Source organism: Somniosus microcephalus, chromosome 19 (genome assembly GCF_052327205.1).
Source record: "Somniosus microcephalus isolate GS21.2 chromosome 19, FLI_Smic_1.0, whole genome shotgun sequence".
Classification (NCBI taxonomy): Eukaryota; Metazoa; Chordata; class Chondrichthyes; order Squaliformes; family Somniosidae; genus Somniosus; species Somniosus microcephalus.
The window spans coordinates 51304486-51329544 of record NC_141005.1 but is presented as its reverse complement, the minus strand read 5'-3'; positions in this window follow the sequence as shown (position 1 = coordinate 51329544).

The following is a 25059-nucleotide window of genomic DNA, read 5'->3' as shown; positions in this document are numbered from 1 at the left end:
CATAACCTCTTTCTTTGTGCTAGGTATGACTCCAGCCAGTGGAGCGTTTACCACCGATTCCCATTGACTTCAGTTTCACTAGGGCTCCTTGATGCCACACTCTGTCAAATGCTGCCTTGATGTCAAGGGCAGTCACTCTCAACTCCCCGTTGTGGTGAATAGCATAGCTTTATTCAGGGAAGCTAGATAACCACATGAGGGATAAAGAAATAGAAGGATATACTTATAGGCTTCGATGAAGAGGGGTGGGAGGAGGCTCGTGTGGAGCATAAATGCCGTCATATACAAGGTGGGCCGAATGGACTGTTTCTGTGCTATAGATTCTGTAGGAGACTGAACCCTGATTCAATTATTGGGTTCAATTCACTGAGGTATCTATTATTTTTCATAACACATATATATATAACTACATATATATATATATAAAATATAGTTTTCTTTATGATTGATTTTAACTGTTGCGGTGCAGTCTTGCGGTCCAAATAGTTTCACACTATGGTTTTCTGATACCGTTTGAAGTTGAAAGTAGCATCAGTTAAAATAGCACGACAGAGAATTAAAGGCTATATATGTTAGAGGACTTGGAAGACTTGTGGGGCCTCTCTGTTTGCCCAAATAACTTAGGGTTTCTGCCGTAGCTATTTTTCCCTCAGGGCAGTAAGACCATGATTTAAATGTTTAATTTTGCTGCCAGCAGTCTTCTGGCAATTTACACCTGAAGTTCTGAATACTGGCAGCTGAACATAAATACTGGGTTATCCAGCCAAGCGATAAAGTAGGGGCCAGAAACAGTTTTGACAAAAAAAAACAAAAGTCCACTGCAGGTTACTATGGTTTCATGTGGTGGCTGGACTCCTGCCTGCCGAGGACCAGACTCCAGATGTTAACAGGGAGATTGTGGTGTATGTAACCTGTTCCACCTTAAGAGAACTACCTTAAGAGATGTACTACTTTCTCTTGGCTGCTGTATACTGTAATACTGTAATACCGGTGGTGACCACACCGGTATATAAGTGTTGTGTAGGGATTTGCTGGGCAGTTCAGCCCTGACCTCCGAATAGTAAAGACCTGTTAAAAGTTATTCTTGTTGTCTGTGTACAGTGATTGATCCTAAACATAACTGGGACACACAGACTCAACAGTGGCGACGAGCTCGATCTTACCCTGCGGCAGTTTTACATCCAAGGCAGCTTCGTCCTCAGAACGGGCGTCGAGAAGAGGCATCCGCCCTCATCATCCTGCTGAGCACCATTGCACGGGAGGCATTGAGAACCCAGGTTAAAAAGAAAAATTCTGACCACGAAGCCCTCCATCAGCGACAGGCAGTGATCATCCCTTCTACCACGGTGGTGGGTAAGCTGATCAGCGACACGAGCAGAAAGTCGGCCACGTTGGCTGTGGAGTAGGGGAGGGAAAACGGAGGAATAAGGGCGGAGAACTCGACCACGGCCGGTAAAAAGGGCCGCGCTGCAATCGAGGCCGAGAGGCGCAGCGACTGGGGCAGCTTAAGGCATGAGAGCCGCGGAGAAATCAAACGCAGCCGGTGTAAAGGACTGGGCTGCAAGCGGGGCTGCGAGGCAAAGCAGCGTCGGGGAATTGAGAACCGCTGGGGAGGCGAGAACGGCAGCAGCACGGCAATCGCCATTGCAGCCAGCGGGGGAAGAAGGCAAACGCGGGAATCCGCCATTGTAGTCGGCGGGGGAAGACGAGCGTGGGAAAGACCGCCAAGCGCGGGAAGCCGCCATTTTAGTAGGCGGGGGAAGAAGACAAGCGCGGGAAGCCGCCATTTTGAGAAAAAGAAAAATTTAAAAACTTGCAAGGATGCCTAAACATGGGAGCATTAATACTTTTGATAGTGATATCGAAGATTGGACCACGTATGTAGAACGCATGGAAGTTTATTGTAAAGCAAATAAGGTACCAGATGATGAGAAAGCACTAACCTTATTAAGCTCAATGGGTGCGAAGACATACGGGCTATTGAAGCACCTTTTATCACCAAATAAACCGGCGGATCAGACTTTCGCGAATATTGTTACTGTCCTGAAAAATCATTTAAACCCCACGCCGCTGATGATAGCGGAACGATTTAAATTTTACAGAAGAACGCAGCTGAAAGACGAAAGCAACGCTGAATTTTTAATTGAACTGCGTAAGCTATCGAAGTACTGTCAGTTTGGAACAGGACTAGCAGATGCGCTGAGAGATAAATTTGTGTGTGGATTGTTAAAAGAAGGAACACAAAAGCGACTGCTTGAGGAGAATGATCTTACGCTTGATAAAGCTGTCAATATTGCAGCATCGCAAGAAGCCGCAGCGAGAGGCACGGCGGAAATGCAGCTACGGTCACCGGAACTCAGCACCAATCAAATGGTCTTGGGTACAGTAAAATGTTATCGTTGTGGAAAGACAACGCACGATCAGAACCAGTGCTGGTTCAAAAATCAGGAATGCAGAAAATGTGGCTAAAGTATGCCGGTCAGGAAAGAAGACCAGCAACAAAAAGTCACCGCAGGAAAAGTACAGAAAGGTACACAAGGTGACAGAGAACAGTTCGAACGAACAGAAGTCAGATTCAGACTCCAGCAGTAATGAACTGGGTAGTCTAAGCGTACACAATGTTGGTAAGGAAGCAGACCTCCAAACAATTTGGGTCACACTTCAGATAGCAGGAGTCCAAGTGAAGATGGAATTGGACACTGGATCGGCATTGACGGTCATGAATAAGCAAGATTACAAAAGATTATTCCCACATATTCCCCTACGGGATACGGAGATTGTATTGAAAACATACACGGGGCAAAGAGTATACCCCATCGGGAAGGTAGAGGTAAAGGTGGTCCACAAGGGCAAAGAAAGCCGAGGAATGGACTTATATGTGCTACCTGAGGGAGGTCCACCACTACTGGGACGGGAGTGGATTAGGAAAATAAATATGGACTGGCATTCCTTAAAAGCACTAACGGTAGATTCCGGTAAAAAAGATGTCAAACCTAAACGATTGTCCAGAATATTGGACGATGCTAAAGAGGTGTTTCAACAGGGACTGGGAACACTGAGAGGAATTACGGCAAACATCAAGGTTGAAGAACATGCAAACCCGAAATTTTTCAAAGCCAGACCGGTACCTTATGCGATACGACCTGCTGTGGAAGCTCAGCTGGAAGGGCTAGAACGTTCAGGAGTACTGTCTAAGGTAGACTGGAGTGAGTGGGCCACGCCCATTGTTCCCGTCATGAAGCGTTCATCGAGCAACAAGCCGGGGGAACCGGGGAAGGTTCGCATTTGTGCAGATTTCAAGATCACTGTTAATCCGGTGCTTCACACGGTGCAGTATCCGCTTCCGCGGATTGAGGATATCTTTGCTTCGTTGTCTGGCGGGAAACACTTCACCAAGATAGACCTGGCGCAGGCATACTTACAGATGGAAGTTGAGGAAGAGTCATGCCAGTATCTCACGATCAACACGCATAGAGGCTTGTACCGGTATAATAGATTGGTTTTTGGAGTGGCATCGGCGCCAGCAATTTGGCAGAGGGCCATGGAGCAGGTATTACAGGGAATTCCAGGCACACAATGTTACCTGGACGATATTCTGATTACAGGAGATGATGACGAGGAACACCTTGCAAATTTGGAACTGGTGCTCACCAGATTGAAAGAATATGGACTTCGAGTTAATCGCCAGAAATGTGAGTTCTTTCAGAAGAGGATCTCGTACTGTGGTCATGTCATTGACCAAAAGGGGCTTCATAAGTCTCCTGACAAGATCGAAGCTGTTGTGAAGGCTCCCGCTCCGGATAATGTATCCCAGTTGAGGTCGTTCCTAGGGTTGATTAACTATTACCATAAGTTTCTGCCAAATTTATCCACGGCGCTGCACCCGCTGAACGCTCTTTTGCAGAAGGGAATACCATGGAAGTGGAGCGAGGACTGTAAGAGGGTCTTTCGCAAAAGCAAGGCATTGATCACCTCAGAGGAAGTGTTGGCTCACTTCAACCCAACGCTGCCTATTCGTTTGGCTTGTGATGCTTCTCCATATGGTATTGGGGCAGTACTCTCACACAAGTTGCCAAATGGCCAGGAGAGGCCAGTTGCGTTCGCATCCAGATCATTGACCTCCGCTGAGCGCAACTATGCTCAGATAGATAGGGAGGCTCTCAGCCTTGTGTGGGGAGTAAAGAAGTTTAATCATTACCTGCAGGGCCAAAAGTTCACGCTTCTGACAGACCACCAGCCGTTGGTATCCATTTTTAACCCTAAGAAGGGTGTTTCGGTGATGACAGCACAGAGACTCCAGAGATGGTCCCTTTTCCTAGGGGCACATCAATATCAGATTGAATTCAAAGGTACAAAGCAGCATGGTAATGCTGATGGGCTGTCGCGCCTGCCACTACCTACAGAGGAGGAGGCACCGACGGTTGACCCTGTTGAGTTATTTCACTCGACCATCATCGAATGTTTACCAGTCACCAATGCAAGTATTGAAAGAGAAACCAGGAACGACCCGACACTGTCCCGGGTCTACGAAGTGACAGTGAAGGGATGGCCAGCACATGGTGATCTACTGTTACCGGCATTCTCAGCAAGACGAGAACAGCTGTCCGTCTGTCAAGGAACATTGATGTATGGAACAAGGGTGATTATTCCTCCTAAGTTAAGAGAGAGAGTTCTAAAGGAACTGCATGAAGGTCATCTGGGGGGAGTCAAGATGAAAAGCCTTGCTAGGGCTTATGTGTGGTGGCCGGGTACCGACCAACAGATAGAGGATCTGACGAAAAGCTGCTCAGGGTGCCAAAAAGTGCAAAATGCACCTCCGATTGCACCGCTGCATCCATGGGAATGGCCTTCAACCCCATGGCATCGTGTACATATTGACTTTGCTGGTCCATTCATGGACTCCATGTTTTTAATTGCGGTGGACGCACATTCTAAATGGCCAGAAGTGATTAAGATGACTACCACTACCTCGGAAAAGATGATCGCGGTGCTAAGAACGATATTTGCAAGAAATGGATTGCCAGAACAAATATGTTCAGGCAACGGACCGCAGTTCGTGTCAGAAGAATTCCAGAAATTCATGAAGAAGAATGGGGTAAAACACTATACCTCTGCCCCATATCATCCGGCTACAAACGGGTTGGCCGAGAGATTTGTACAAACGTTTAAAAAAGCAATAAAGGCCATGAGCGAAGATCAGATTCCACTACAACACAAGGTGGACAAGTTCCTACTGGCATATCGAAACGCCACTCATGCAGTGACAAACCAAAGTCCTGCCATGATGTTCTATAACAGGAGGTTGCGGTCCAGGTTGGACTTGTTAAAACCAAATGTGCGGAGGGAAGTTGAAAACAAACAGTTCCAGCATATAAATAACAAGACCACTCGGAGCTTCGAAATAGGACAACCAGTGTTAGCCCGGGATTATAAAAATGAGAAATGGCAATCTGGAACAATTCGGGCCAGACAAGGACCCCTGATGTACACGGTAGATATTGGTGAAAATGTAATACAGCGTCATGCTGACCAAGTGGTAGAATCGAGAACAAGGGTCGAACCCATGGTTATGGCAGAGACAACCGTGGAAGAAGTTAGTGAACCTGAAGCATCTACCTCAGAAGTGAATGTACCTGATGATGATGTCCAATCCATAAGAGACCAATTGATGAGTCACCCCAGCAACGAGAATCAGAGACCCCGAAAGGCGTTATCCAACTCGAATCAGGAGGCCTCCTCAGAGACTGAATCTTTGAACTGTTTTGCATGAAGTTGTATATATATATATGTTATTATGTTATGTTAAATGGGGATATAACTGTTAAGCTAAAAAGGGAGGATTGTGGTGTATGTAACCTGTTCCACCTTAAGAGAACTACCTTAAGAGGTGTACTACTTTCTCTTGGCTGCTGTATACTGTAATACTTTAATACCGGTGGTGACCACACCGGTATATAAGTGTTGTGTAGGGATTTGCTGGGCAGTTCAGCCCTGACCTCCGAATAGTAAAGACCTGTTAAAAGTTATTCTTGTTGTCTGTGTACAGTGATTGATCCTAAACATAACTGGGACACACAGACTCAACAGAGATGATTTTCTTTTTTAAAAATTCGGAGTCTGGAGTGGTACGACAATATAAACTAAAGTGTACAATCCTAAAGGGGGTGCATGAACAGAGACACCTGGGGGTATATTAAAAATTAATTAAAAATGTCCTAGTAAAGGATCCCCTTGGAATGAGTGACCATAACATGGTTGAGTTCCATATTCAATTAGAGGGTGAGAAGGTTGGATCTCAAACAAGCGTGCTGAGCTTGAATAAAGGAGACTATGAAGGTATGAGAGCGGAATTAATTAGAGTGGACTGGGAAAATAGATTAAAGGGTAAGACGGTACATGACCAGTGGTGTACATTTAAGGAGTTATTTTACAACTTCCAAGAAAAATATATTCCACTGAGGAAAAAAGGGTGTAAAAGAAAAGATAGCCATCCGTGGCTAAGTAAAGTAATTAAGGATAGTATCCGACTAAAAACAAGGGCATATAAGGTAGCCAAATCTAGTGGGAGGATGGAAGATTGGGAAGTCTTTAAAAGACAGCAAAAAATAACAAAAAGATTGATTAAGAAAGGGAAGATAGATTATGAAAGTAAATTAGCAAAAAATATAAAAACAGACAGTAAAAGTTTCTATAGTTATATAAAAAGAAAAAGGGTGGCTAAAGTAAATGTTGGTCCCTTAGAGGATGAGACCGGGAAATTAATGGTGGGAAACATGGAGATGGCAAAAACACTGAACAATTATTTTGTATCAGTCTTTACAGTAGAGGACACTAAGAATATCCCAACACTGGACAAACAGGGGGCTCTAGGGGGGGAGGAACTAAATACAATTCAAATCACTAAGGAAGTGGTACTTGGTAAAATAATGGGACTCAAGGCGGATAAATCCCCTGGACCTGATGGCTTGCATCCCAGGGTCTTGAGGGAAGTAGCGGTAGGGATTGTGGATGCATTGGTAATAATTTTCCAAAACTCACTGGACTCAGCAAAGGTCCCGGCAGATTGGAAAACTGCTAATGTAACACCCTTATTTAAAAAGGGTAGTAGGCAGAAGGCTGGAAACTATAGACCTGTTAGCCTAACATCTGTGGTTGGTAAAATGTTAGAGTCCATTATTAAGGAGACAGTAACGGGACATTTGGATAAACATAATTTAATAGGGCAAACTCAGCATGGTTTCATGAAGGGGAAATCATGTTTAACAAATTTGCTTGAGTTTTTTGAGGAAGTAACATACAGGGTGGATAAAGGGGAACCAGTGGACGTAGTGTATTTAGACTTCCAAAAGGCATTTGACAAGGTGCCACACAAAAGATTATTGCTCAAGATAAAAAATCACGGGATTGGGGGTAATATTCTGGCATGGGTGGAGGATTGGCTCTCTAACAGAAAGCAGAGAGTTGGGATAAATGGTTCGTTCTCAGATTGGCAACCAGTAACTAGTGGTGTTCCGCAGGGGTCAGTGCTGGGTCCCCAACTCTTTACAATCTACATTAACGATTTGGAGGAGGGGACCGAGTGTAACATATCAAAGTTTGCAGATGATACAAAGATGGGACGGAAAGTAGTGAGTGAGGAGGACATAAAAAACCTGCAAAGGGACATAGACAGGCTAAGTAAGTGGGCAGAGATTTGGCAGATGGAATACAATGCTGGAAAGTGTGAGGTTATGCACTTTGGCAGGAAAAATCATAGAGCAAGTTATTATCTTAATGGCAAGAAACTGGAAAGTACTGTAGTACAAAGGGATCTGGGGGTCCTGGTGCACGAAACTCAAAAAGTTAGTATGCAGGTGCAGCAAGTGATCAAGAAGGCCAATGGAATGTTGGCTTTTATTGCTAGGGGGTTGGAATATAAAAACAGGGAGGTATTGCTGCAGTTGTACAAGGTATTGGTGAGGCCGCACCTGGAATACTGCATACAGTTTTGGTGTCCATACTTAAGAAAAGACATACTTGCTCTCGAGTCAGTACAAAGAAGGTTCACTCGGTTAATCCCGGGGATGAGGGGGTGGTCATATGAGGAGAGGTTGAGTAGATTGGGACTCTACTCATTGGAGTTCAGAAGAATGAGAGGCGATCTTATTGAAACATATAAGATTGTGAAGGGGCTTGATCGGGTGGATGCGGTGAGGATGTTCCCAATGATGGGTGAAACTAGAACTAGGGGGCATAATCTTAAAATAAGGGGCTGCTCATTCAAAACTGAGATGAGGAGAAACTTCTTCACTCAGAGGGTGGTAGGTTTGTGGAATTTGCTGCCCCAGAAAGCTGTGGAAGCTACATCATTAAATAAATTTAAAACAGAAATAGATAGTTTCCTAGAAGTGAAGGGAATAAAGGGTTACGGGGAGCGGGCAGGAAATTGGACATGAGTCTGGGTTCGGAATGGTCATGGCCCTGTGGGTAGTGGAGCGGGCCCAGGGGCCGTGTAGCCTTGTTCTGCTCCTACTGTGTTCTAATTCTGTTAGATTTCAGGAGATGGTTTTATTCCTGTTCCTGGCTGGGGTGGAGATCGCCTTTACAGAAGGTAATACTGCAGAAAATATAGGGACAGAGTGATCTCCTGGAAGAATTTCGATCGCCTAGATGGGTCGGAGAGGAATTTCCCAGATTTTTTTCTCCCAAATTGGCCATTGGGTCTTTATCTGGTTTTTCGCCTCTCCCGGGAGATCACATGGGTTCGGGTGGATGCAGAGTGATAGAAGATTTGAGGTTAGGATCAGATCAGCCATGATCTTATTGAATGGTGGAGCAGGCTCGAGGGGCCGATTGGCCTACTCCTGCTCCTATTTCTTATGTTCTTATGTTTATGTTCTTATATGTGCATAAATTGTTGGAGGTGGCAGGGCAGGTTGAGAAAGTAGTTACAAAAGCATATGGGCTACTGGGCTTCATACATAGAGGCATAGGGCAGGATTTTCATTGGGCATGGAGGCGGGATTGGAGGTGTGTGGGGGGTTAAAATCCCAAAATTGGGGGGGCACGAACCCATCCCGCCCCCAACCCGCCTCCATGCCAGTTTCAAAGGAGGCGGGTACCCGATCCGCACTGGGACCCGCCTCCCCGAGACGGGAAGGGGATTAGTGCTAATTAACTGCCTGTTAACAGGTAGTTAACAGGCAGTTTTTAGCCTAAACCCTATTTTCATTCTTGAAGTGTGGGATTCCCGACAGCTCCAAACCACGGCAAGTTAGTAAGGCGGGCCGTCGGGCTGAAGGGCTTGGAGGGGTCGAGATGTCCGGTGTTCAGGTGAGTGATGGGTGCATGAGTCAGAGGTAAGTGTGTTTGGTGTGTGTAAAGTGTTTAAAGAAGTTTTACTTACCTTTACAGCCTTCCTTCCTTCAGGTCTCGGGAGTCCCTCATCTCACCGACGCAGAAAGCAGATTGGCCACGATCTGTCAAAAATTGCAGCCTTCAGCTTTCTGTTCCGGAGAGATCTCTAAATCATCCTGAGAGGAAGGAATTAACTTAGTGTACAGATTGTCAGTGTTTGACAGCTTCAAACAGCTGTCAAACGCTGATATTTCATCTGTCAAAAGGTTTATTGGCCTGCTGAGCCCGCTGGGCAGGCTCAACAAGGTCAATCAAGTGAAAATCGCATGGGTTGGCTACAACTCGATGGAGGCGGGACTACAACCCCAAAAGTTGTAGTCCTGCCTCCTACCCGCCTCCTCAATGAAAATCCAGCCCACAGAGTACAAAAGCAAGCAAGTTGTGATGAACCTTTATAAAACACTGGTTTGGCCTCAACTGGAGTATTGTGTCCAATTCTGGGCATCACACTTTAGGAAGGATGTGAAGGCCTTAGAGAGGGTGCAGAAAAGATTTGCGAGAATGATTCCAGGGATGAGGGACTTCAGTTACGTGGATAGACTGGAGAAGCTGGGGTTGTTCTCCTTAGAGCAGAGAAGGTTGAGAGATTTGATAGAGGTGTTCAAACTCATGAAGGGTCTGGACTGAGTAGATAGAGAGAAACTGTTCCCATTGGCGGAAGGGTCGAGAAACAGAGGAGACAGATTCAAGGTGATTAGCAAAAGAACCAAAGGCGACATGAGAAAAAACTTTTTTACTCTGCGAGTGGTTAGGATCTGGAATGCACTGCCTGAGGCAGACTCAATCGTGGCTTTCAAAAGGGAATTGGATAAGTACCTGAAGGAAAAAAAATTGCAGGGCTACGGGGAAAGCGGGGGAGTGCTCTTGCAGAGAGCTGACACAGGCTCGACGGGCCAAATGGCCTCCTTCTGTGCTGTAACCATTCTATGATTCTGTGATTCTATGATTCTATGATGGTGAGGGAAGCTGGGGGAGGTGGTGAATGGCGCTTAACTGCTAATCTGCCCTGATTTCACACAATCACCCATAGGACCAGATAGCGATTATGGCACAAACTAGAAAATGGCATCCCGGGCAGAAGCCTGGTGCAACCATCTGAAGATAGTGGGCTGGATTTTGCCAGCCCTGAGGAGGCGGGTATAGAAGCAGAACTGCCGGTAAAGTTGCAGAATGTGGGAGAGGCTGGCAAACCCGCCCCCATCCCGCCTCCGTGCCCTTTTGCCAGGAGGCGGGAAGCCGTCCTGCCCCGGGTCCCGTCTCCTCGAGGCGGGAAAGGGATTAAATCCTATTAACTGCCTATTAACAGGTAGTTAACAGGCAGAAAAAAAGGAATAGTCCCATTTTACCTTTTCAAGTGCAAGCTTCCCAACCTCGGAGAATCCCGCCGGGGCGGAGGAGTCGAGTAGGAGGTCTGTGGGGGTCGGAGGGGTCTGAAAGTGAGATGTAGAGGTGAGTGATGGGTGCAAGTGTGGAGTGGTAAATATGTGAGGTGAGTGTGAAGTGTTATAAAATTTTCACTTACCTTTGTTTCTGCCTACAGCCTTCAGCCACGGTGGATCCGGAGTCCCGGCATCTTCATTATAGATTTCACAGACTGGCTGTTGGATCCTCCGAACCAACAGTCATCTGATTTCTACAAAGTAGAAAGGCTTGATGAGTCCTGAACACAAGTGCTCATCAAACTACACAGAATGTCAGTGTTTGACAGTTTCACAGAGCTGTCAAATGCTGACATTTCTTCTTTCAAGAAATTTTAACAGATGGCACATCAGACATTGACGTATTCTGTCAGTGACTTCCCCCTAATTGGCTTGCTGAGCCCGCAGGGCGGGATTAACAAGGTCAATCAGGGGAAAATCCCGCTGGTTGGCCAGAACATGATGGAGGCGAGACTGAGACCCGACAAGCAGCAGTCTGGCCTCCAACACGTCTCCATTCAGAAAATCCAGTCCAATGTAGCAAGCAAACCACTCCAGTAAAGTGGCCCAATTGTTTTCATGGTGTCATACTGTGAGGTATATTCAGCTATATGGCAGCACAAGATATCTTTTAATAAGAGTACTAGAAAATTCACTCCCTTGTATGTGTTATACTAGCATATACCAACACAATTAGATAAGTAAATTAAGTAGGTGGTCAGAATAAGTGTGTTTGAAGTATCTCTTTTGATACCGCGCAATGAATTGTCCATTAATTTGTATCAAAAATGTTTATAGCTATTAAAATGAAAAGGGATGACCAGTGCAGACGGGATGCCAGATTGTTAATTATGCTATCAAAGTCTAATTGTACTTTGACCAGCAGCTGTTTTTATATCATTTTAAATTTACGGAACCCTTGTGCCTACTCCAGTGTGTTGACCTATTACACAAATGTTTATGTGACATCCAACAGCTGAGATTAGTGAAGATAACTAGGTACCTCTAGACTGCCAAAAACCACTCACACTAACTGAAGTGTCCAGACACCAAACACATAAACGGTACAGCCCAGATCTCCACCGCATCGCAACGTAAACATTGCTCAGTGCAGGTAACGACACTGAAAATGTGGAATTCTTTTATATGAACACATTCCCTGCACTAGAAAATATTTAAAGTATAACTGCAACGGGTGACACTCACTCTGCTAATGGTCTTGTAAAACGTGCAATGATGATTACTGTTCCCTGTGGTATTGCTGCTTGGCACTGCACGTTGTGGAAAAAAAAACAAGCAAAGATTAGGATTGCATTGGTTGTGGCAAATCTCCAGAAAGCAGTGATGTCATTTACTTCAGCAATGTGCAGTGTGACTGCAGACAGAGCAGTCACTGGGGCAGTGCCTTTACATTCCACTTAGGTACAGAGTGTAGTAAACAACTATATCAAATCTAAGCTACAGGACATTGCGTTTAAATCATCACGGTCTTCACTTAGCTGTTATTTCTTTCAAAATTGAGTTTCTACAAGGCTTTACTTCATAGACAAGAGGAGCTTTTAAGTCCATCAATCTGGTCTGGATTTGAACACAGGTCCCAGAGGAGGAAGGCGAATGTTCAGTACTCCTAACTTTCTTCTTTATATCCTTTGAATGAATACTACTCTTTTATGGTCAAAGAGAATTTAAAATTTTAAATTTTCTCCCTCCATCAGTTTCATCCAGCAAACAGAAACTACCTGATTTCTCATCAGCTCTGTTTTGTTTAGCGAATATATTTTGCGGGACAGCACAGTGGTGATTGCTTGAGATCACCCACAATGCTGTAATGTGGTATGCATATCGAATGATGAGATGCAAGATTTAGTTTACCAATTCCTCACAAGGTGAGTTTTCAATCTCAGCTTTAGATTTGCCTAGCAAGGACAAGGCACTTCTGCAGAGTGAGGATGTGATCAAATTGTTAACCTCATCCAGGGATGAGGGATTATAATTACATGGATAGACTGGAGAAGCTGGGGTTGTTCTCCTTCGAGCAGAGAAGGCTAAGAGGAGATTTGATAGAGGTGTTTAAAATCATGAAGGGTTTAGATAGAGTAAATAAAGAGAAACTGTTTCCAATGGCTGAAGGGTCAATAACCGAGGGCACAGATTTAAGGTGATTGGCAAAAGAACCAGAGGTGTCACGAAGAAAAACGTTTTTACACAACGAGTGATTAGTATTTGAAATGCACTGCCTGTTATGGTGGAGAATACAGATTTAATAGTAGCTTTCAAAAGGGAATTGGATAAATACTTGAAGGAGAAAAATATTACAGGGATATGGGGAAAGAACAGGGCAGTGGGACTAACTGGATTGCTCTTCAAAAGAGCCGGCGCAGACTCGATGGGCCGAATGGCCTCCTTCTGTGCTGTACTATTCTATGATTCTATGATTTTTGGTCAGCTAGGGAGAGTTTGGCAGCAGGGTCCATCCAATCATTTTGCATGGTATGGAGAGGAAAATAAAAGTAAATTCGATATTATCCAACTTTATAGGAACAATAAGGAAAGTCAAGTGCAACAAAAAGCCGCTCAATCATGGAAGCTCATCCCTCCAATACTCTACCTCTCCCATCACAGCATCCAAATGTATTTTGAATAACCCTGATGTTTTTGGCTCTAGTACTCTGTCTGGAAAATGATTCCCAAACATTTATTACCCTTTGAGTAAAGAAGTTCTTTCCAATGTCTTTTTGAAATTTGCTTCCCACGTGAGATTGCCTTATCTTACATATTACATAGGATTACATAGAATATATGGCACAGAAACAGGCCATTCGGTCCAACCAGTCCATGCTGGCGTTTATGCTCCACTCAAGGCTCCTCCCGTCTTTCCTCATCTAACTCTATCAGCATAATCCTCTATTCCCTTCTCCCTCATATGCTTATCTAACCTCCCCTTAAATGTATCTATGCTAGTCACTTCAACCACTACCTGTGGTAACGAATTCCACATTCTCACCACTCTTTGGGTAAAGAAGTTTCTTCTGAATTCCCTATTGGATTTCTTGGTGACTATCTTATATTGATGGCCTCTAGTTATGCTCTTCCCCACAAGTGGAAACATTCTCTCTGTATCTATTCTATCGAAACCTTCATAATTTTAAAGACCTCTATTAGGTCACCCCTCAGCCTTCTTTTTTCAAGAGAAAAGAGACCCAGCCTGTTCATCCTTTCCTGCTATGTATACCCTCGCTTTTCTGGTATCATCCTTGTAAATCTTCTCTGCACCCTCTCCAGTGCCTCTATAACCTTTTTATAATATGGCGACCAGTACTGTACGCAATATAAGGCCGTGAATTGAATAGAGGAGGCGGGTTGGAGTCGGGTTCTGGTCCTGCTTTCGGTTTCAGCAGCTCCCGATTTGAGATTTTAATTTAAGTGGTCTATTAAGTCCCGTTATGCGCGCTGCCCAGTCCAATGACTGGGATCGCGTCTGTTAGTTGTCTCTGATGACGTCATTGCTGCAGTTGTTTTTAAGGGGCCCATGCAGCCTCAGCCATTCATTTCTCATTTCTGCTTGTCTTTGAATGGGCCCAGGCTACTATGAGTGCTGCAAAACTGAAGGCTGCTCCACGGTTTAATGAAGATTCCCTCCAAGCTCTTGTGGAAGGAGTAAGATGGTGCAGGGAGATTCTGTTCCCTCCCGATGGCTGGAGGAAGCCTCCTCAGCAAACCAAGGCAGCCTGGCTGCACATTGCTGAGGAGGTCAGCGCTAGGTCCATATGTTCATGCACCTGGGCCCAGTGCCGGAAATGGTTTAATGATCTTCTGCGATCAGTAAAAGTGAGCATCACATCACACTTACCTTCAATCTGCTTCCCTTCTCTTCTCATCACCAGCACTCTGCTTTGTCAGCCTGCTCCTCCACATCCCATCCTACCCTTACTTCCCTTGCACCCTTACCAATCCATCTCTCTCTCCGTATTGAATCACTTCATCATCCTACTATGCACCCCTCACACTCGCTCTCACTGTTATATAATGACCACAACTAACAACACACAGGGAGGCAGCTTCCTCTTGGCACCTCACTCCATCTTGGTCTCTCTCTAAGCTTCAATGTTATGGATTCTTCACAGTCACTCCATCAATCTCACTGAAACTCCACTTGTGTCCCTCCTTGCAGGAAAAGATAGCCCACAATTAGAGGGAGAGAGCATCGACAGGAGGAGGCCCACCATCCCTGGTGTCATTGACAAGTGCTGAGGAGGCTGCTCATGAGATCGTGGGAGGTGCCGAGGAGTTGGAAGTGGGGGACGGAGAGACGGGCGCACTAGACAAAGCTGGTGACAGAATAGATTTTCAACCCTCGCATTTAGATTTCATGATTGACTGCAAAGTCATATGATGTTCATAGAGATTGACTTTGGATCATCAGCACAATAGGATGTGTCTGCTATGTAAAAATCAGATGCCTAACTCATGCCTTTACTCTCCCACAGGACCATCAAGAACCCCCCTCCCCACTGTCCATGAGGAGGAGCCGGACGACTCCGCAGAGGAATCTGGAGCCTCTGAAAGAGCAGCGTCACCAGGACTCAGCACACCTAGCACCAGCGCAGAGACGCACTCTTCGGTGGGGCCCTTGCGACATAGAGTCGTGTTGTCACCTGGTGCATCACAGCTCACAAGTGAGCATCAGCAGATGGTGGAGACAGCAACAGCAGTGGAGAGTCCTCATTGGAGGTCACAGGACTCTCCTAGCTCTACTCAGCTGCATGTAGACGCTGTGCCTCTGGGGCCATCCAGAAAGAGAGCGGTGCTGGAACTCCAGGAACAAGTGCAGGAGCGCCTAACAGGGTTTGCATCCAGGGTAACTGCGAGTGTGCAGAGAATGGAGGAGTCCATCTCCAACATGAGCACTGCCTTTGTGGAGGCAATGGCGCATGAACGTGCCGCCATGGAGAGGGTGGCAACCTCCATGGAGGAGATAACTCGCCAGACACAACAGAGTATGGTGACTCTTCTAAATAGATTGTCCGCTATGGAGGATAGATGGGCAGCTATTGAGGAGAGGCATCAGAGGTGCATGGAAGTCCCCATTATGAGGATTGTCAGTACAGAGACAGGTCCTCATGGCCCCACTGATGTGCAGCATGGTGCTCTTCAGCCACTTGCTAGCAGTGAAGTGCGGGTGACCCATGAGAGGGATGTTGGTGGCAGACAATCAGGAAGTGTGGGCTCCTCTCCAAGCCCTCACACGACCATGCCACTGCGAAGCCCTCAGTCACAGACCCACATTGCACACCCGAGATGGCCGTTTCAGCCCCTGCACAGTCGCAGGAAGAGCAGACTGTTGCAGAGCCCTCCCAGGCTCCCAAACTCAGAGGACGCCCGCCAAAGGCATCTAAGCAGGTGCAGCATCAAAGTGAGCAAGGTGCCTCTACATCTGCTGAAACCACAGGGGAAGCACCACGTAGAAGCTAGCGTAAGAGGAAGATAAAGCACAAATAGTCACAAGGGTAGTCACTTGGGTGTTTTGTTCTGTTATATATTTTGGATTGTTCTCCTTTTGCGAGGATATTAAACAAAAGTGAAGGCAAACAGTTGAAGTTCTGGCCTATGTGTTCTGGGAAATGGAAGTTACACATTGAGGGCTCAGGGCGACTTGCATTTGTAATGATGGTGCTGAGAGTGATAGGAAAGCACCGTGTATTGGAGAGATGATGTATGGCGTCTTACAAAGGTCAACCACACATTCATAACCACTTGCCAGCTACCTGTGGTTAAAGCGTAAGTTTACGCGAATCTGGCATGGATGAGTGCATCCCTTGCAAGATGGCCAGCAATGTGGTCAAGTGCTGTTGTATTGGCCACATCCGGCCCCGTAAGGCGTGACTCCTCGTCCTCGTCCTCCCCCTCTTCTTCCAAGGAGGCTGTGCACTGAGCCAATTGTTCCTCAGGAAGCGCTAAGCCATGCCGCTGTGCGATGTTGTGCAGGGCACAGCAGACAACGATGATCCTGGACACCCTGGCTCGTGCATACTGCAGGACTCCAACAGATCTGTCGAGGCATCGGAATCGCATTTTGAGAGAGCTGATGGTTTGCTCTACGATACTTCTGCTGGAAATGTAGCTCACATTGTAGCGCTCCTCAGCCTCGTTTGATGGCCTCCTCATCGGTGTCATGAGCCACTTTTTCAGGGGATAGCCCTTGTCGCAAGTAGCCATCCAGAAAGTTGGGTTGACGGATTGAAGAGCTGAGGCACACTAGACTGCCGCAGGATGAAGGTGTCATGGCAACTGCCAGGGTACTTTGCGAAAACATGCATGATGACCTTCCTGTGGTTACACACCAGCTGGACGTTAAGGGAGTGGAATCCCTTGCGGTTGACAGAAACAGCTGTGTTGTGATGGGGTGCCCTAATGGCCACCTGCGTCTGTGGCCAACTGGGAGATGCCGCTGATGTCTGCAGATGATCCCTGGAAGGAGCCCGAAGCAAAGAAGCTGGGTGCGGTGGTGACTTTGACAGCCACTGGTAAGGGGTGTCCACCCACTCCTCTGGGCTCCAGGTGCTGGTGTATCATTGAGCAGATGTCAACGACTACGTCTCGCGGAAGTCTCAGCCTCCTTTGGCACTGCTGCTCAGACATGTTGAGGAAGGACATCCTCGGCCTGTAAGCCCTGTGTTGGGGGTATCTCCTGCGGTGAGGTGCAGGCCTGCGCATCATCAGGTGGCTGAGGAGAAAGTTGTGCTGCTTCCGTGGCTGCTCTTCCTCCGAATCTGACAACCAGGATGAGAGGTTCCCATACTGCTGGTATATATCTCAGTCGAGGAATGGAGGTTGTTTGCACTCAGACAAAGGGGCCAAAGAGTATTCCAAGGAGCTTACACAGCACTTGGATTTCAGCCTCAACACTCACAAGATTACTAATGAAGCGGGATGGCGGTGGGTATGCAGCCTGCTGGCAATTTTTCCGATTTTCGCAACAGACCCGCCTGCAAACCTGCCCTCTAAGGTCAATTAAATTCATGGCTTAAGTGTGATCTAACCAAGGTTCCATACAAGTTTAGCATAACTTCCCTACTTTTCAATTCTATCTCTCTAGATATAAACCCTAGTGCTTGGTTTGCTTTTTTATGGCCTTGCTAACCTGCGTCGCAACTTTTAGTGATTTGTGTATTTGTACTCCGAGATCCCTTTGTTCCTCTACCCCACCTAGACTCCCACCCTCCAAGTAATATGTGACCTCCCTATTCTTCCTACCAAAATGTAATACCTCACATTTGTCTGTGTTGAAATTCATTTGCCAATTATATGCCCATTCTACAAGTTTATTAATGTCCTCCTGTAATTTGTTGCAGTCCTCCTCAGTACGGTGGCATAGTGGTTAGCACTGTTGCCTCACAGCGCCAGGGACCCGGGTTCGAATCCGGCCTCGGGTGACTGTCTGTGTGGAGTTTGCACATTCTCCCCGTGTTTGCGTGGGTTTTCTCCGGGTGCTCCGGTTTCCTCCCACAGTCCAAAGATGTGCGGGTTAGGTTGATTGGCTATGATAAATTGACCCTTAGTGTTAGGGGGATTAAATACGTGAGGTTACAGGGATAGGGTGGGATATGTGTTGGTGTAGGGGTTACGGGGATTGGGTGGGATATGTGTCGGTGCAGGTTCGATGGGCCGAAATGGCCTCTATCTGCACTGTGGGGTTTCTGTGATTCTGTGTATTGACTATCCCCCCAATTTGGTGTCATCCGCAAATTTAGAAATTGTGTTTTTGATTCCAAAGTCTAAATCGTTAATGTAAATTGTGAACAGCAGTGGTCCCAACACTGATCCTTATGGAACACCACTACCCACCTTCTGCCACTGTGAATAGCTACCCTTTACCCCTACTCTCTGCTTTCTGTCTTTAAGCCAGCTAGCTATCCATTCTGCTACTTGTCCCCTGACTCCGCATTCTCTGACTTTGTTCATCAATCTATTATGGGGTACCTTATCGAAGACCTTTTGAAAATCTAGGTAAATTACATCAACTACATTACCATTGTCTACTCTCTCTGTTGCCTCTTCAAAAAATTCAATGAGGTTGGTCAAGCAAGACTTTCCCTTTTGAAATCCATGCTGACTATTCCTTATTATATTTTTGGTTTCTAGATGTTCTTCTATTTTCTCCTTTAGTAGGGATTCCATTATTTTTCCTGCCACCGATGTTAAACTGACTGGTCTATAATTCCCTGGACATGTTCTACCTCCCTTCTTGAATATAGGTATTACGTTAGCTATCTGCCAGTCTTCTGGCACTACACCTTTTTCTAATGAATTATTAAATATGTGTAGTAATGCCTCTGCTATCTCTTTCCTAGATTCTTTTGAAATGCATGGATGCAAACCAGGGGTTTTATCCTCTTTGAGTTTGATTAGTTTATTTAATATATCCCCACTTTTTATTTTAAATGCACTTATCCAATTATTAATCTCATCATCCAATGTCACGTCCACCTGTTCTAGCTCTCTGGTAAATACTGAAGCAAAATAATTATTTAATATTTCTACCATCTCTCTATCGTTACCTGTGGTATTATCCTGTCTATCCCTTAATTGCCCGATTCCCATCCCAACCTTCCTTTTTTTATTGATGTGCCTGTGAAATATTTTACCATTTTGTTTTATGTTCTTTGATAATTTAATTTCATAGTTCCTCTTTGTCTTCCAAATTGTTTTTTTAGACTTTGATCCTAATCTCTTCTTATTCTCCCTTATCATGCACTCCCCTGCTGTCCATGTACTTAATGTATGCCTCTTTCCTTACCCTTAATTGTTCCCTTATGGCTTTATTCATCCATGGAGTCTCATTAGTGTTTAGTTTGTTCTTTCCTTTTAGCGGAATATATTTTTCCTGCACTCTTTTGAACACCGTTTTAAATGTTTCCCATTGCTGTTCTACATCATTATTTGCCAATATTGTTGCCCATTTTATTTTCCCAAGTTCTATTCTCAGCCCCTCAAAATCAGCTTTTCTCCAATCTATTAACCTGGTTTTCATCATACTTATGTCCTTCTCAATTATCATCTTAAAGCATATTATATTATGGTCACTATTGCCTAGGTGTTCCCCTAATTTTACTTCTCTTATCTGCTCTGGTTCATTCCCCATTACTAGATCCAATAGCGAATCCTTCCTTGTTGGGCTTTTTACATATTGGGTTAGAAAGGAGTCCTGTACACATTGTAGGAACTCATTCCCTTATCCCCTTTACCTACCTCTTCTGTCCAATTAATATTGGGGTAGTTGAAATCCCCCATGATTATTAATCTATGTTTTTTACTCATTTCCCTAACTTGTCTACATATTTCTTCCTCCACCTCCCTTCCACTATTAGGTGGTCTGTAGACTACGCTTATTAGTGTGATTGATCCTTTATTATCTTTTATCTCTATCCATATGGATTCTATTTTTGTCTTGCTGATAGCTACGTCACTTTTTTCTACTGCCATTATGCTATCCCTAATAAGTACAACTACTCCACCTCCCCTTTTTCCCTTTCCATCTTTTCTAAATATGTTATACCCTGCAATGTTTAATTCCCAGTCCTGATTTTTCTGTAGCCATGTCTCAGTAATCCCTACTATGTCTGGTTCCTCGCAATGCATGATTGCCTCCAGCTCCCCTGTTTTATTACAGACACTGTGCATTGTTATGTGCATATATACCAGTCCATATTTTGTAAACTTTGAGGTGCCCCCTTAATTGCCTTATTTCTTGTAAAACTCATGCTTTTCTTCATAGCTTTTTCTCTCTGCATTTGGGATCACTCTTGTTCTCCAACGTAATCTTCCTAATGCATGTATATCTTTTTTGTGGCAGGGGGACCACAACTGAATATGGTACTCTAAGTGATCTGACCGGTTATCATAAAGTCTTAGCGTAACCCCTTGTGCATATCCCAGCATTCTATTAGCTTTTTAAATTGTTGCACTACATTGTCTAGTCAGTGAAAGCAATTAATCTTTCTATTATTCCCAGATCTCTTTCTAAATCACTGTGCTCTAATTTTGTTCCGTTCACTACATACATATGACCCACAGTTTTAATGACTAATGTGCAATACTTTGCATTTATTAGTGTTCAATTTCATTTGCCAATTGCCTACCCAATTGCAGAACCAATTCTGAATCCTTTTGCATATCTTTTTGCCACATTCTGTGCCCAATTCTCCACCGATTTTAATGTTGCCACAAATTTGACAAGTTTACAGTTAATTTTGATAAGCAGGTCGTTTATGTAGATTAGAAACAATAGGGGCTCAAGTAGTGACCCTGCCGCTCCCCCCCACCCCCCACCTCCTCCCCCGCCCTCCTCCACGGAATGTCTCCATTCAGCATCTTCTCCAGTCCGACATTGCACGAATAATCTCTGACATGAATCAGTCATTCATGAAAGAAAGACTTATGAAATAATACTGAGCAGCCTATGGTGGCGCTGTCCAGGGAAAGTATAAATACTCGGGCACGGGCTCAGCTTGCGCAGGACATTCTTAACAGGAACTAGTGAAGGACACAACTAGACCTCCATGTTGTAAAACAGTTGATTAAAGCTTTGTTTAACGCTTAGACCAAGTGCCTAGTAGTTTTCTTACATCAGTCTCTACTTTATAACCAGCTTCTTAGCCAGTCCTGTGTACAAGTCGGGGTTCCTGTGTTGTATTACATGTGGAATTTTGTGAAAACCAATCTGAAAGTCTAAGTTACCTATATCATAGGGGAATGCCGCTATCTACTTTTGCTTCACAGCCTCCAACGAATCTTTATTGTCGAGGTTTCTTTTCCCAATGGATTTTTTTTTTTAACTGCGGCAGTTCAAATGCTAGATCGAGAAGCCAAACACTTTTCCATGTGATCTGACAAATTATTTTGTTGAAGTTTATTAAGAGTGCATGATAAGTCAGCATCAATGACAAAGGTCAAAAGATCCACAAAAGGAGTCCGAAGCACTTGGAAAGTGTTCCAGAAGCTAACCTATTAAAGTGCACTGAATTTGAAAATATTCTTTTAATTAAAGAATAACAGAAGAAACTTCTAGCATCTCAAGGGCTGTCGTATCGCAAAATATGTTTTACTAAATTTCCCTTAAGTTTGACAAAGTGCCAAGCTACCTGTATCAGTCAAAAATTATGTTTCATAATGTTTGGCTTTACATCTCATTCCTCTGGCCCGACGAGATTAAATCTGAACCCGCAGAGAAAACACATTTATACAAGTGGACTATAATTTGACTTTTAAATCTCACTGAACTCCAAGTAGGGATATTATTCATGTTAACAATGCTGCTATAGTTCAGGCCATGTGAGTCTCCATTTGCCAAATAAGCTTAAATATGCATTTTTTAAATTGTTACTTTTTGTTTTTGGAAAAAAAAACTGGCTATTGATAAATAATCCTACACTAGGAAATGTGAGATTCATCTTTTTATCTGACATCTGGGGCTGACTTATTAGTTCGGTCGAAATCCATGTCATCTATGAGTTATGATGTAATTCCCAGATATTAGATTAAAAGGCTGGAAAATTCCACTTGCCAACTAGCCCAGGGTGAGTAATTCCTCAGCTTTGCCTCGCCAGCTTGGAAATAACATCAGAATGTTTATCCCCTGCACTTCCATCATTGTTTCTTTTTCTCTGCCGCATCTGGTCCTTTGTGGCCTTCTGTTGTCTTTCCTACCTCCCTGGATACCTTGTACCAACGATGGATTTTATTCAGCGTTTGAATTCATTTCATCTGGTTTAAGCTCAACTAACAGTTTTCAGCAAAAGAAAAGTCAACTTAAGCACAATGAGGTGGGGGTGGTGGGGTGGGGGTGAAGTGCTACTTGCCAAACAGTGAGTCATTGTAAAATATGTTTCCAGTGCTCCGGCTAAAGTTTCACTCGGTCCCTCTATACGTGCAGCGCTTCTATACCATTCCAAACATGCTCTGTATTCCATGTACATTTATTACACTGAGACATAGAGACAGCAGTCAGATTCAATTGGAACTCTAAATTGCATACAAGTGGAATAAGAGCAAAATGTAGTGGAGATGTGAGCCAAGTAGGAACAGCGTAGCTCCGTTCCCAACGCAATACATTCCTTTTGTAGCAGAAATGCAGCAATTTTTAATCCACGTTAAAAAAAAAATTACTAAGGATCCCTGACTTTTGTGCTTGACGACCAGCTTCTTTTTACTGGGAGGAAATTGTGTGCAGATTTTCAGGTCTTTGGACCTCAGTAAAATTTACTGACTTGCTACCAACCACCCAGATTGCATTATTTGGGTTCAGGTCATTGAATTGTTTTACCACCATCTTGGCATGAGAATTGGTGAATCACTCCAGAGAGCTGGTGTTTAATTCCTGTGTGAATGGACTTTGGAGGATAAAGTATGAATGGAATCGTGAATGTGTGATGAAAGTGAAATGTGAATGGAGCAATGAGCCAATGCCAGTGGAGTGACATGGGAAATGCATCAGACTTAATTGTTAAAATTTGACAGACTGCATGCTGTAAGAAAACAGAATATCATTTTTGTCATTGAGTTAACCCCACCCCACCCCACCACCCCCTGCACAATGCTGTCTTTGAAAACTGTAGAAAAGGTATGTTGTGAAAGGGGATGTTTAAAATGGTCCTGCCTTCGATAAGGAGTCACAATTGTTTGTTATATAATTGGTCATGGTATATCAGGAAGGCTTATGAAGGAGTTGTCATGCATGGTACAAATTTAACACTCTTTTGTGAAGGACCAGTTATCAGCTTGTAATCAGAATTTGTCATTGCTTCTGCCAAGAAAAAACATCGATGCCAGCACAATGTCTAATACAGAATTTTCATACACATCTCCCCCTCAAAATAATTTTGTAAAAAAAAAAGTTCATTTATATATTTATACCTTCCTGAAGCAGAACCCCATATAGGTAGCACAACAAGGTGCAGCACTACCACACATATATTAGACCAGCGTTGCTCAGTACAAAGTGCTGGCGAGCAACAGGTGCAGCTACAACAACACCAGTTTAGCCGCATGCACTAACTTTAATAGAAAATGACTTCATACTCTCACAGGTAAATGTACTTCACCTGTATATTTACTTAGCCAACACCTGCCATCATTCAGTAACCAAGGAAGTGAAGCACTCAAACACTTGCACACTCTGCTTTTTGTCTTACAATTTTACCAACAAACCCACAAAGATTTAGAAGTAAATATGCACGCACTGTCCAAATACGAGTATTGAGATCACATGCCCAATGACAGTGTCTATTACTCATTTTTTATTTACTAATCAGGAGTGCAATTAGCCACATCTGGAATCCAAATTAGTCACATTTGGCTAGTGGCTAATGTGTCGGACGTCATTGTATTAGATACGTACAAAAATCCTGTTGTTTACATGTGGTGCTTATTTCTGATGGTGTACTTAAAGGAATTCATTTGAGGCAAATGTCAATGGCAATTTTTACATAACTGATACTTAAACATACTCAAAGTAGAATTTGCTTATTATTGCTTTTATTGTGGGAGCGACACACAAGACTGTGGTGCCTGGGTAAATGTGGACAGTTGTGGACAGTGACCTGTGAAATATGGTGTTGTTCTTTCCATGCTAATGTCAAATGGCATATTTTGCAATGGTGATGGAAGTGTCAGTGGAGTTGAATCTGGCTGTTAAATAACACAAATAATAGGAGCAGACTTATTAAAGTATGATTTAATTTCAAACTGCAGCCAAAGATTCTGAATAGCTGTCATGCTGAGCAGTGTGTCATGTTACATTAGCATGAATTGATAACTCATTTGCACCAAGTATTTGTTATGTTCTATTGTGAGATGTAGAACAATTGGGTAGTGAAGATGACCTGTATATTGTACATGTATTGCATTCTCGAAATAGTGCCTCCTCCACTCGACCCTAAAGCAGAGTGGAAAGAAGCCAAGTCCCTATTGTGTGGTGTAATTCAAACTTGTTATTGGCAGTGTCTGAGCAACAGCTAATCAATTAATATATTAAAATCAATAGCAGCTCTTTATGAAGCATCCTCCAGACTAAAATAAGTATTCTTCCTGGTGTGACTAGAATCTGAAGATTATTTATGGCTGTGGCACTAATTAGAATAATCTAGTCAAAGCCAAATTAGGCTCAGTAAAGTGCATAGACTAAATAGACAAACACAAAATGTCCAAAAGCACCCAGAGATTTTTTATTAAAATTAATTGTTTTCCC